Source organism: Sus scrofa, unplaced genomic scaffold, assembly GCF_000003025.6.
Source record: "Sus scrofa isolate TJ Tabasco breed Duroc unplaced genomic scaffold, Sscrofa11.1 Contig59, whole genome shotgun sequence".
NCBI classification, from domain to species: domain Eukaryota; kingdom Metazoa; phylum Chordata; class Mammalia; order Artiodactyla; family Suidae; genus Sus; species Sus scrofa.
Window position 1 is genome coordinate 1133851 of NW_018085257.1, and position 11488 is coordinate 1145338.

The 11488-nt window shown below is 40.0% G+C and overlaps 1 pseudogene; it reads right to left on the reverse strand.

Moving 5' to 3' along the window:
• Positions 1-3391: 3391 nt before the first annotated feature.
• Positions 3392-3958, reverse strand: LOC100737357 (annotated as a pseudogene).
• Between the last annotated feature and the right edge of the window lie 7530 nt (positions 3959-11488).

The window sequence follows — 11488 nt, forward strand, 5'->3', positions numbered from 1 at the left end:
TGAGGGCAGTGACTGTGTCCTGTTAATGTGTGTATCTCCAGTGCTGAAAATCCTATGTAACACATAGTAGGGCACTCAGTAGATATCTATTAACTTGAGTGGGACTAGAATCCAGAAGAAGACCTACCTAAAAATACATCTAGCCTTTTTTTTGCCATTTATCCTTTTGTTTTGTTTTGTTGGTTGCTTTGTTTTTAGGGCTACACCCATGGCATATGGAAGTTCCCAGGCTAGGAGTTGAATATAAGCTGCAGCTGCTGGCCTATGTCACAACCACTGCAAGACCAGATGTGAGCTGTTTCTTGATCTACGCCGCAGCTTGAGGCAATGCCAGATCCACAACCCACTGAATGAGTCCAGGGATTAAACTGGCATACTCTTTGATACTAGTCATGTTCTTAACCTGCTGAGCCACAATGGTAACTCATATTTAGCCTTTTAGTATCTGGTGGAAAAGAAAATTGTGGGATGACATTCAATTGGAAGAAAATATGTTTAGATCTCTAAGGTATACCACATATAAAAAATAAATTCCAGATGGATTTGAAGAGCTAAGGCAAAAATCTATAAAATTGTAATAGGATGCTGTACTCTTGGGGTGGATCAAACCTTCCACAACAAAATATAAATCCTGAAGCTCTAAAAGAAAAGACTGACAGATCTGACTACCTAAAATTTAAAACCTGCGTGATAAATGATTCCAAGAACAAAGTTAAAAGAGAAGCAAAAGACTTGGAGAAAATATTGATCTATATAGTATATCCATGCAAGCTAATGCATATAATATCTGCACAATACAAAGGATCCCAATAACTCAATAAGAAAATGATAAATATTCCAGTTGTGGCAGGGACAGTGATATTTATCAAATATTCCATATAAAACAAACTCCCACACCCTGCAGTTTGGTATGAACACCTTTTATGTATAGAAGGCATAGGGTATATTTGAACAATGTATATGGAGTAGATGTTTATAGAAGTATTAATTATAATAGAGACAAGAAAAAATAAACTCCCCAATGTCCAGGAATAGAGAAATGTTTAACTAAACTGTAGTAATTTCATATTATAAAATGTTATTAAAATACTGTAGAGGCAGTTCCTGCTGTGGCTCAGCAGCATCAAAACCAACTAATGTCCATGAGGACATGGGTTTGATCTCTGGCCTTGCTCAATAGGTTGAGGATTTGGCATTGCAGTGACCTGTGGTGTAGGTCACAGATGTGGTTTGAATCCCATGTTGCTGTGGCTGTGGTGTATACCGGCAGCTGCATCTCCCATTTTACTCCTATCCTGGGAACTTCCTTATGCCATGGATGCAGCCCTAAAACAAAAATAATAGGGAACAGTTAAAAACAATAGTTTAGATTGTATATAGTAGTGACTTGGAACTGAGTCATCTCCAAGACATCTTGTTAGATGAAAATTCATGTTGCAAAATAATATATTTATGTAGTATGATTTCAATGTTATGAATATTTAAATTTGCAGACATGAAAGTATTTTTCTACATATAGCAGGTTTTTGGGTGGGAGTCAGAAGTGACTTTCAGTTTGAATCTTACAATTTGACTGTATTCATGTGTTATCATTGTCCGTAAGAAATAAAACTTGGAAAATAGAATGAAAGATAAGAAACATAGGATTAAATATTTTTGATAGAGTGCTTTCTTTATGCTGTCTCTTGGCATCAATTTGTTTTTTTTTTCCTCTGGTCATGCCTGCAGAATGTGGACATTTCCAGGCCAGGGATTGAACCTGTGCTACAGCAGCAACCTGAGACATGGCAGTGACAATGTCAGATCCTGTTGAGCCACAAGGGAATTCCTCAGCATCTAATAATGACACATTAGTCACATAAAAGCACCTCTTATGATATCTGAATACATACTTAGGAGAGAGGGGAAGGTTATTAATTTTCTGAACCCTAAAATCACTACATTGGCTTTAACAAATTTCAAGACAACTGGGGTCATCTAAAGAGATCACTTGTTCTCAACCTTGGCTGGTGATTGGAATATCCTCTGAGTCTTAAAACTACAGATATCAGGATGGCATCTCAAAGATTCTGATTTAATTGGTGGAGGGTGTGGTCCTGGGCATCAAGATTGTCTTAAATATCCCCAGATTATGCTGAATACACAGAAGATGCCTAGAACTTCTGCTTTAGATAAAGTAGACACTATCACAAAGGTTTTTCATTAAGAGACTGAAAGGAATAGGGGAATTGAATTGTTTGCATCAAGGATATTGTTGTCCAGGAAATAACTAGGGAAAAGGGCCCTGGGTAGAACTGCTTGAAAAATCCCCTCCCTTGAGTGGGATGGACTGGGAATCTGGGAGTAAGAGATGCAAATTATTGCCTTTGGAATGGATAAGCCATGAGTTCCTGCTGTATAGCACTGGGAACTATATCTAATCACTTGTGATGGACCATGATAATATGAGAAAAATAATGTATATATGTATGTGTGATTAGGTAAATTTCCTGCAGAGTATAAAATTGTTAGAACACTGTAAACCAGCTTTAATGGAAAAAAATAAAAATCATTAAAACAAGCCCCTTCCTATAAAACTGGTTATTCAATAGTTTCCTTCAGTGCTGCCCTTGAGGATTGGCCTCAAATGAGAGGAGGCAAAGTCTTGGAGTTATGGAATACTCTTTCATCTTTCTAAAATTAAATCAGAATGTGCCCCCCTGAGAGCAGCAAAGGAGGAAAACCAGGACACCTCACTCATAATGATGTGTCAGGAAAGTTTCTGCAGAAGCTCCCTCAGAGGGATGAGGCCCCATCTTTGCTTTTTAACAAGGCTCAAGGGAGATCTTGCTGGTGAACCTCCAGGCTCCTTTCCTTTGATGCTAATTAACCACTCAGGGCCCCTCCTTACAGCCTAATCAAATAGAGTTCAGAGGTAAAATTTGGCTCCTCTTTGTGCATGGTTGATTGGGAATTAAGCCTGGACTCCCTTAGCACAAGTCAGTCTCACTGTAACCATGGGTCACAACTGATCCCAACACAGACCTTGGTCAGAGAAACAGACACCCCCATCCCACCATCTAGTCAGAAAAGCATGCTGTCTCTCGAGGGCAAAAGTGTTGATCTTATCACAAGGTTGGCTCATCTGGTTGAGAACTCTTCCAGAATGGAAGCCAAAGAAAGGCTCTGGGGAAGGTCATGGTTGTCCTTAGTGATATCCTCATGCAGGTTAAGGTGTGGCCTCAGACAGTGCCCACTTCTCCCCATAGTGTTTGGCTTTGCAGTTGGGGTTTCCCCTTGATCAGCTCTGAGTTTGAGTTCTGTTTACCACTTCCCTGCTCATGACTTTGGACAAGTCACTTCAACTCTTTGAACTTTAGTTTCCTCATTTTTTTGATGGATCTTGCCAAGGTTTATGTGTATAAATAGTACAGGTGGACACCAGCCCCATATAGACAGCAGCCAAGGGATCACACCAGTGCTTCTGTCCTCACAGTGGCAGATAAGCACCTCTATTGTGGAGACTTTGTGTGGGCTTGGGCACCTTTGAGAGTCAGAGCTGGAGCCAGAACTGGATCTGCAATTGTAGCTCCAGCTGCAGCCTTGGCCTTGGCCTTTGGCTGGCAGAGCCTGAGACCCTTGGCCATGAGGGCAGGAGCATGTTTCCCAAGCTTGGGGTGAGCAATGTAGGCATGTCAACTGAGCTTGTGACTGCCACCCTATGGGATGTTGGGCTTGACCTCCTAGGGTTTTACAAGAGCCTTTATAGCTTCAGCATATGCACTCATGGCCTTGGTGTTGTTGGCCTGCATCTTCTTTAGGCCCTTCTCATTGTGCTTCTTGTAAAATGCATGTTCCTCAGAAACTTGGGGTCCACCCTCTTAAGGGATTCATATCATTGTGATCAGGGTATTTTGATGTCATTTCTGTACCACTTTAGAGATTGATTTTTTGTGGTGTGGTTCTTGGACTTCGCCATGTCTGCACCAGGGTCAGCTGATCCTAAACCCCATGAGGCCAGAAGAGAAAGAGCAGTTTCCTCATTTTTGAAATGAGCCCGTTAAATCCCAACAGTCTGAACTGAACTGCAGGTGGTTGATTTGTGCTAGTTACCTTCCCATGACTGTGAAAACCTATGGCATGTACATCAGCAAGCATCTTTAAATTTATTAAAAAGAAATTATTAAAAAACATATGATAGCTCACCAGATGATGGAAATTAAGACAGGGCATTATGACCAGGGATCTCAGAAAATTTGGATTCACACTCTAACCAGCTTCCTCCTTCCAAGAGGTTTCTAAGGAAAAGGCTGCCCAAGGAAAAATGGCAAAGTTCAAGCTTGACTTGAAGAAGGCTCTCTCATATTCTCACATAATTCATGGGGCTGATGGCAGGGACATCACCAGATGTCTTTAGGTTATAGTAATTCTTTATGTCCTTAAGGATTTGGTTTAAATCCAGGTTCCCTTGTCATGTTGACTTTTTCACTCCTATATCTTACTAGTTGAGTTATATGTCTTATTCTCAGACAAGCTAGAGGTTATGGAAAGTTCCCAATTTTATATTCTCCTGGATAATACAGAAATCAGATATGTTCATGTTTGGAAAACTAATTTTCTAGCCAGCTTGGGAGATATGTGGGAAGCCTTTGTTGTGGATTAAAAATTTGAGCCTTAAGTATCATTTACTTTTCAGTTATCACCAATAAATTTATCAAAAAAGTTGTCTTGGGAGTTTCTGTTGTAGCTCAGTGGTAACAAAACTGACTAGTATCTATGAGGACTAGGTTTTATCCTTGGCCCCTGCTCAATGGGTTAAGGATCCAGTGTTGACATGATCTGTAGTGTAGGTCACTGGCATGGCTTGTATCTGAGGTTGCTGTGCCTGTGGTGTAGGTTTGCGACTGCAGCTCTGTTTTGACCCCTAGGTTCAACTTCCATATGCCTTGGGTGAGGCCCTAAAAAGACAAAAAAAAAATTGTTCTTAGTTTGCTAGGGCTGCTGTAACATAGTACCATAGACTGAGTGGCTTAAGCCACCAGAATTTATTTTCTCACAATTCTGGGTGCTAAATGTCTGAGATCAAGGTATCAACAGGTTTGGTTTCCTTTGAGGCCTCACTGTGTGTCTTGCCATCTTCTCCATGTGTTTTATGTGGTCTTCCTTTGGTGTATATCCGGGTCCTAATCTATTCTTTTTATAAAGGCACCAGTAATATAGTATTTGAGACCACCCTAATGACATCATTTTATCTTTTTTTTTCTGTTTTCATTTTGTTATTACTCAATGAATTTATTACATTTGTAGCTGTACAATGATCATCACAATACAATTTTATAGGATTTCAATCCCACAACTCCAGCACATCCCCCACCCCCCAAACTGTATCCTTTGGAGAACATAAGTTTTTCAAAGTCTGTGAGTCAGTATCTGTTCTGCAAAGAAGTTCATTGTGTCCTTTTTTCAGATTCCACATATAAGTGATGGCCTTTTGATGTTGGTGTCTCATTGTATGGCTGACTTCGCTTAGCATGATCATTTCTAGGTCCATCCATGTTGCTAAAAATGCTGGTATTTCATTCCTTTTAATGGCTGAGTAATATTCCATCATGTGTATTCTTGATCCACTCCTCTGTCGATGGACATTTAGGTTGTTTTCCATGTCTTGGTTACTGAAAATAGTGCTGCAATGAATATCAGAGAACATGTGTCTTTGAGAGTCATGGTTTTCTCTGGATAGGTGCCCAGGAGTGGGATTGCTGGATCAAATGGTAGCTATATTTTTAGTTTTCTGAGGAAACTTCATACTGTTTTCCACAGTGGTTGCACCAGTTTACAATCCCACCAAGAGTGTAGTAGTATACCTTTTTCTCCACACCCTCTCCAGCACTTATTATTTGTAGACTTTTTGATGATGGCTACTCTGGCCGGTGTAAGGCAGTACCTCATAGTGGTTCTGATTTGCATTTCTATAATAATGAGTGATGTTAAACATCTTTCATGTGTTTTTTTGGCCATCTACATGTATTCTTTGGAGAACTGTTTAGATCTTCTGCCCAGTTTTGGACGGTTTTTCTTTTCTTTTCTTTTCTTTTTTTTTTTTTTTTTTTGGTATGGAGCTGCAGAAGATGTTTATAAATTTTGGAGATTAATCCCTTGTCAGTCAATTCATTTGCAAAGATTTTCTCCCATGCTGTGTGTTGTCTTTTCGTTTTGTTTAGGGTTTCCTTTGCTGTGCAGAAACTTTTAAGTTTGATTAGGTCCCATTTGTTTATTTTTGTTTTTACTGTCATAAAAACAGGATCTGAGAAGAGGTTGCTGTCATTTATGTCAGAGAGTGTTTGGCCTATGTTTTCCTCTAGGAGTTTTATACTGTCTGGTCTTATATCTAAGTCTTTAATCCATTTCGAGTTTATTTTTGTGTATGGTGTTAGGAAGTGTTCTAATTGCATCCTTTTCCATGTGGCTGTCCAGTTTTCCCAGCACCACTTATCGAAGGGGCTATCTTAATTACGTCTTTAAAGAACATCTCTCCCAATAAGTCACATTCTGAGATGCTAGGGATTAGGATTTCAATTTATGAATTTTGGATGGGACACAATTCATTCTTAAAAAAATAAGAGTTCCCATCATGGATCAGCAGAAATGAATCTATCATTCATGAAGATGTAGGTACAATCCCTGGCCTCGCTCAGTGGGTTAAGGATCCGGCTTTGCTGTGAGCAGTGTTATAGGCCACAGATGCATCTGGGATCTGACTTTGCTATGACTGTGACATAGGCTGAAAGCTAAAGCTCTGATTTTACCCCTAGCCTGGGAACCTCCATATTCTGTGTGTGCAGTCCTAAAAAAGCCCCCCCCTGCAAAAAAAAGGAAAAAGATAAGAAGAAAATGATGGTGCTGGATTAATATACACCAGAATGCTAGATACTGTCCTCAGCACTTTCCTTGAGGTAATCCAAAGGTTTTCTTTTTAAGAAAATATTGGAAAAAAATATATATATATATTGGATTATAGTTAATTTACAATGTTGTATTTGTTTCAGGTGTGCAGCAAGTGAATTGGTCTTACATATATCCATTATCTTTTCTAGTATAGGTGATCACAAACTATTGATTACATTTTCGTTTTCTATACAGAAGGTTTTGGTTAATCATCTATTTTATGCAATAGTGTGTGTATGTTATTTCCACTCTCCAGATTCTTCCCTCCCCCAAGTGATTTCACTGATGGTAACCATATGATTCATTTTGAAATCTCTGAGTTTGTTTTTGTTTGTTTGTTTAGGGCCATACCTGTGGCATATGGAGGTTCTCAGGCTTGGGGTCAAATTGGAGCTTTAGCTGCCAGCCTAGACCACAGCCATAGCTATATCAGATCTGAGCCTTGTCTGTGACCTCCACTAAGCTCACTGCAATTCCAGATCCTTAACCAACTGAGAGGGTGCAGGGATCAAAATTGCATTCTCATGGACGCTTGTCATGTTTGTTTCCACTGAGCCACAATTGGAACTCCCCAGTTTCTGGTTTTTTTTTTTGTTTGTTTGTTTGTTTTGCTATTTCTTGGGCCACTCCCACAGCATATGAAGGTTCCCAGGCTAATGGTGGAATCGGAACTGCAGCCACCGGCCTACGCCAGAGTCACAGCCACGCTGGATCCGAGCCATGTCTGCAAACTACACCACAGCTCACAGCAACGCTGAATCGTTAACCCACTGAGCAAGGGCAGGGACCGAACCCGCAACCTCATAGTTCTAGTCAGATTCGTTAACCACTGCGCCATGACGGGAACTCCCCCAGTTTCTGTTTTTTAAATAAGTTCTTTATTGTTATATTTTATTTAATTCCACTCATACATGATATCATATGATATTTGTCTTTCAATTTCTGACTGACTTCACTCAGCATGATAATCTCTAGGTCCACCCATGTTGCTGCCAATGACATTATTTCATTATTTTGTTTTTGTTGTTGTTGTTGTTGTTGCTATTTCTTGGGCCACTCCCGCGGCATATGGAGGTTCCCAGGCTAGGGGTCGAATCGGAGCTGTAGCCACCGGCCTACGCCAGAGCCACAGCAACTCGGGATCCGAGCTGCGTCTGCAACCTACACCACAGCTCACGGCAATGCGGATCCTTAACCCACTGAGCAAGGGCAGAGACCGAAACCGCAACCTCATGGTTCCTAGTCGGATTCATTAACCGCTGCACCACGATGGGAACTCCCTTTTGTTGTTGTTGTTGTTGTTGTTGTAAATTATTTTATTTTATTTTATTTTATTATTATTATTATTTTTTTTGCGAATTCTTGGGCTGCTCCCGTGGCACATGGAAGTTCACAGGCTAGGGGTCGAATCAGAGCTGTAGCCACCGGCCTATGCCAGAGCCACAGCAATGCGGGATCCGAGACGCATCTGCAACCTACACCACAGCTCATGGCAATGCCGGATCGTTAACCCACTGAGCAAGGCCAGGGATCGAACCCGCAACATCATGGTTCCTAGGCGGATTCGTTAACCACTGAGCCACGATGGGAACTCTATTTCATTATTTTTTATGGCTGAGTAGTATTCCACTGTTGATATGTACCACGTATTCCTTACCCATTCCTCTGTTGATTGAGATTAGTGTTGCTTTCATGTCTTTGCTATTGTAAATAATACTGCAGTGAATATTGGGTTGCACATTTCTTTTCAAATTAGAGGTTTTTTTCTGTATATGTGCCCAGGAATGGGATTGTTTGGTTCTATGATCTTTTTTTTTAATGACACTTATTTTTTCCATTAAATTTGATTTACAGTTTTCTGTCAATTTTCTGCTGAACAGCAAAGTTAACCCGTCACACATACATGTGTACATTCTTTTTCTTACATTATCCTCCATCATGCTGCATCACAAGTGACTAGATATAGTCTCCAGTGCCATATGGCATTTCCATATTTAGTTTTTTGAGAAACCTCCATAGTGTCCTCCATAGTGGTTACACCACTTTACATTCCCATAAACTGTATAGCAGGATTCCTTTTTCTTCACACTTTCTTCAGCATTTTTTGTTTGTTGACTTTTTGAAGATGGCCATACCGAGGGTCTAGAGTGGCTCATTCAAATTAGAGAATGAATGAGAGAACAAAAGCCAGGTCGGTAGGGAGAAGAGAGATGAACATCAAAGGGACATGGTAAGACCCACTGCATGGTGGCTAAGAATGGCATCTCCATTGGATCATCATCTCACAGTATAAAGAGTAATGAAAATCAGTCTCCATTCTCAAAACCAAGTCCTAGCTGCCATGAATGGTGACAAATGAATGGAACAAGGTCAGATGTCAGCCACAGATTCTTGTGTAGGACCAAAAAATGGACCAGTCTGATAAAGACCTGCTTTCTCTTTGGATACATGTGGAGGAAGTTGCATAATCCCTGAGAGATTAGAAACAGAACTTGGAAGGTGCAATGATAGCCATGAGAAGTGGGAAATGAATGAATGGGGCTAAATTACAAATCAAAAGTCACTGAGAAATTGTTGGATTGGGTTGAAAAAAGGCAGAACTGAGTTACAATTTCCAAAAATAAAATAACATTAGGAGTTCCTGTTGAGGCACAGCAGAAACATATCTGACTAGTACCCATGAGGATGTGGGTTCCATCCCTGGCCTTGTTCAGTGGGTCAGGTATCCGGAATTGCCGTGAGCTGTACTGTAGTTTGCAGATGTGGCTCAGACTCCAAGTTGCTGTGTGGTGTAGGTCAGAAGCTACAGCTCTGATTCAACCCCCTAGGCTGAGAACTTCCATGTGCTGTGGGTGAGGCCCTAATAAGCTAAAATAATAATAATTTCAATTAAACTATTGAAATGAAATTATACAAACAAAGTTCCATTTTGCTTGCCCAGGTTTTGAGGCCTATGGTGACTGAAAATTCACTTGTTATATGTACTGGTGCTTCTTGCACCCACATCCATAGAAGCCATCATAATCCATCTTTATTCACCCTTCTTCATTCATCCCAGAGGGAGGCACAAGTTTTCTCACTGCAGCAATGCAAGAAGTCCTCATCAATTGATGAGAAATGGCATGAAAGTTCAAACTTACATGCTACACATGTAATAAAGGAATGAAATTGAGGAATAAATCCTCACCCACACTCTGCCCTGCCCTAGGTTAGGGCTGACTGAGGCAAAATCAAAGTGATTTAAAGATTCCTATTCTATCATTTAAAACTTCAAGTTCCTCCATTAAGTCCTTGCGTAAAATACCATGAAATATTAATTTGTTTGACCTCAATATTTCTATGTGCTAAAATACAAATACCAGAAGAATCACACAAACTGCCATTTTTCACAACAAGACAGTATAAAATAATTCATCTGACTGCTGTTCTTTCTTATATTTTATGGAGGTATAGTTGCCTTATATTAGTTTCAGGTGTACAACATAGTGATTCTATATTTTATAGATTACATACCATATGAAGTTATTACAGTGTGATTGACTATATTCCATGTGCTGTACATTACAGCCCTGTGATTTATTCACTTTTATAAGTGGGAATTTGTGCCTCTTAATCCCTTTCACCTATTTTGCCCATATCTGCACCCCCACCTCCCACAATGTCCCCTCAATTGTGGCAACCACTGGTTTGTTCTCTGAGTCTCTTTCTGTTTTGTTATATTTCTTCATTTGTTTTGGTTTTTAGATTGCACACATACGTGAAAACAATGGTATTTTTATTTCTCTCTGTGACTCTGAATGTTTTTCTGTATAATTCATTCTTTACCTAAATTAAAAGTGTCTTTCACATCATTTTAAACCAAAGGCTTCTTCCTATTTAGTTACAGCCATTGATTTTTTTTTAATTGAAGCACATCCATTGTTCTTTCTTTCTTGCTTGCTTGCTTGATGTTTTGCTGGCTTGCTGGCTTGCTGGCTTGCTTGTGTGCTTACTTGCTTTTTAGTGCCACACCCACAGCATATGTAAATTCCCAAGCTGGGGGTCAAATGAAACTGCAGTTACAACTAAACCACAGCAACAGCAATGTGGGATATGAGCCACATGTGTGACCTATACCACAGCTCACAGCAACACCAGATCCCTAACCCCCTGAGTGAGGCCAGGGATCAAACCCTCATCTTTATGGATCCTAGTCAGGTTCATTAACCACTGATCCACAAAGGGAACTCCTGGAAGCATTTCTGATTAAACAGAATAATAATCCTTCCTTCATTCTGAAAAAAAATTATACGGAAAAGCAGTCATCACTAAAAGAGAAGAACACACAGGCAAGGAACAGCAGAAAGAGTCAAGTGATGAATTCACTCTGAGCACACGGAGATGAGGAAGAATAGAGACCAAAACATGTGTAAAGGCATGGAGCTGGCTAAATAATAGTCAATTAAGTGATCTCTTTGTCATAAATCTAATACACCAAAAGCCCAGGATAGCCATAGGATATCCATATGTTGGAAGAATTTAAAAAAAAAGGACCATGGTTACATCAGCACATGATTGGGGAACA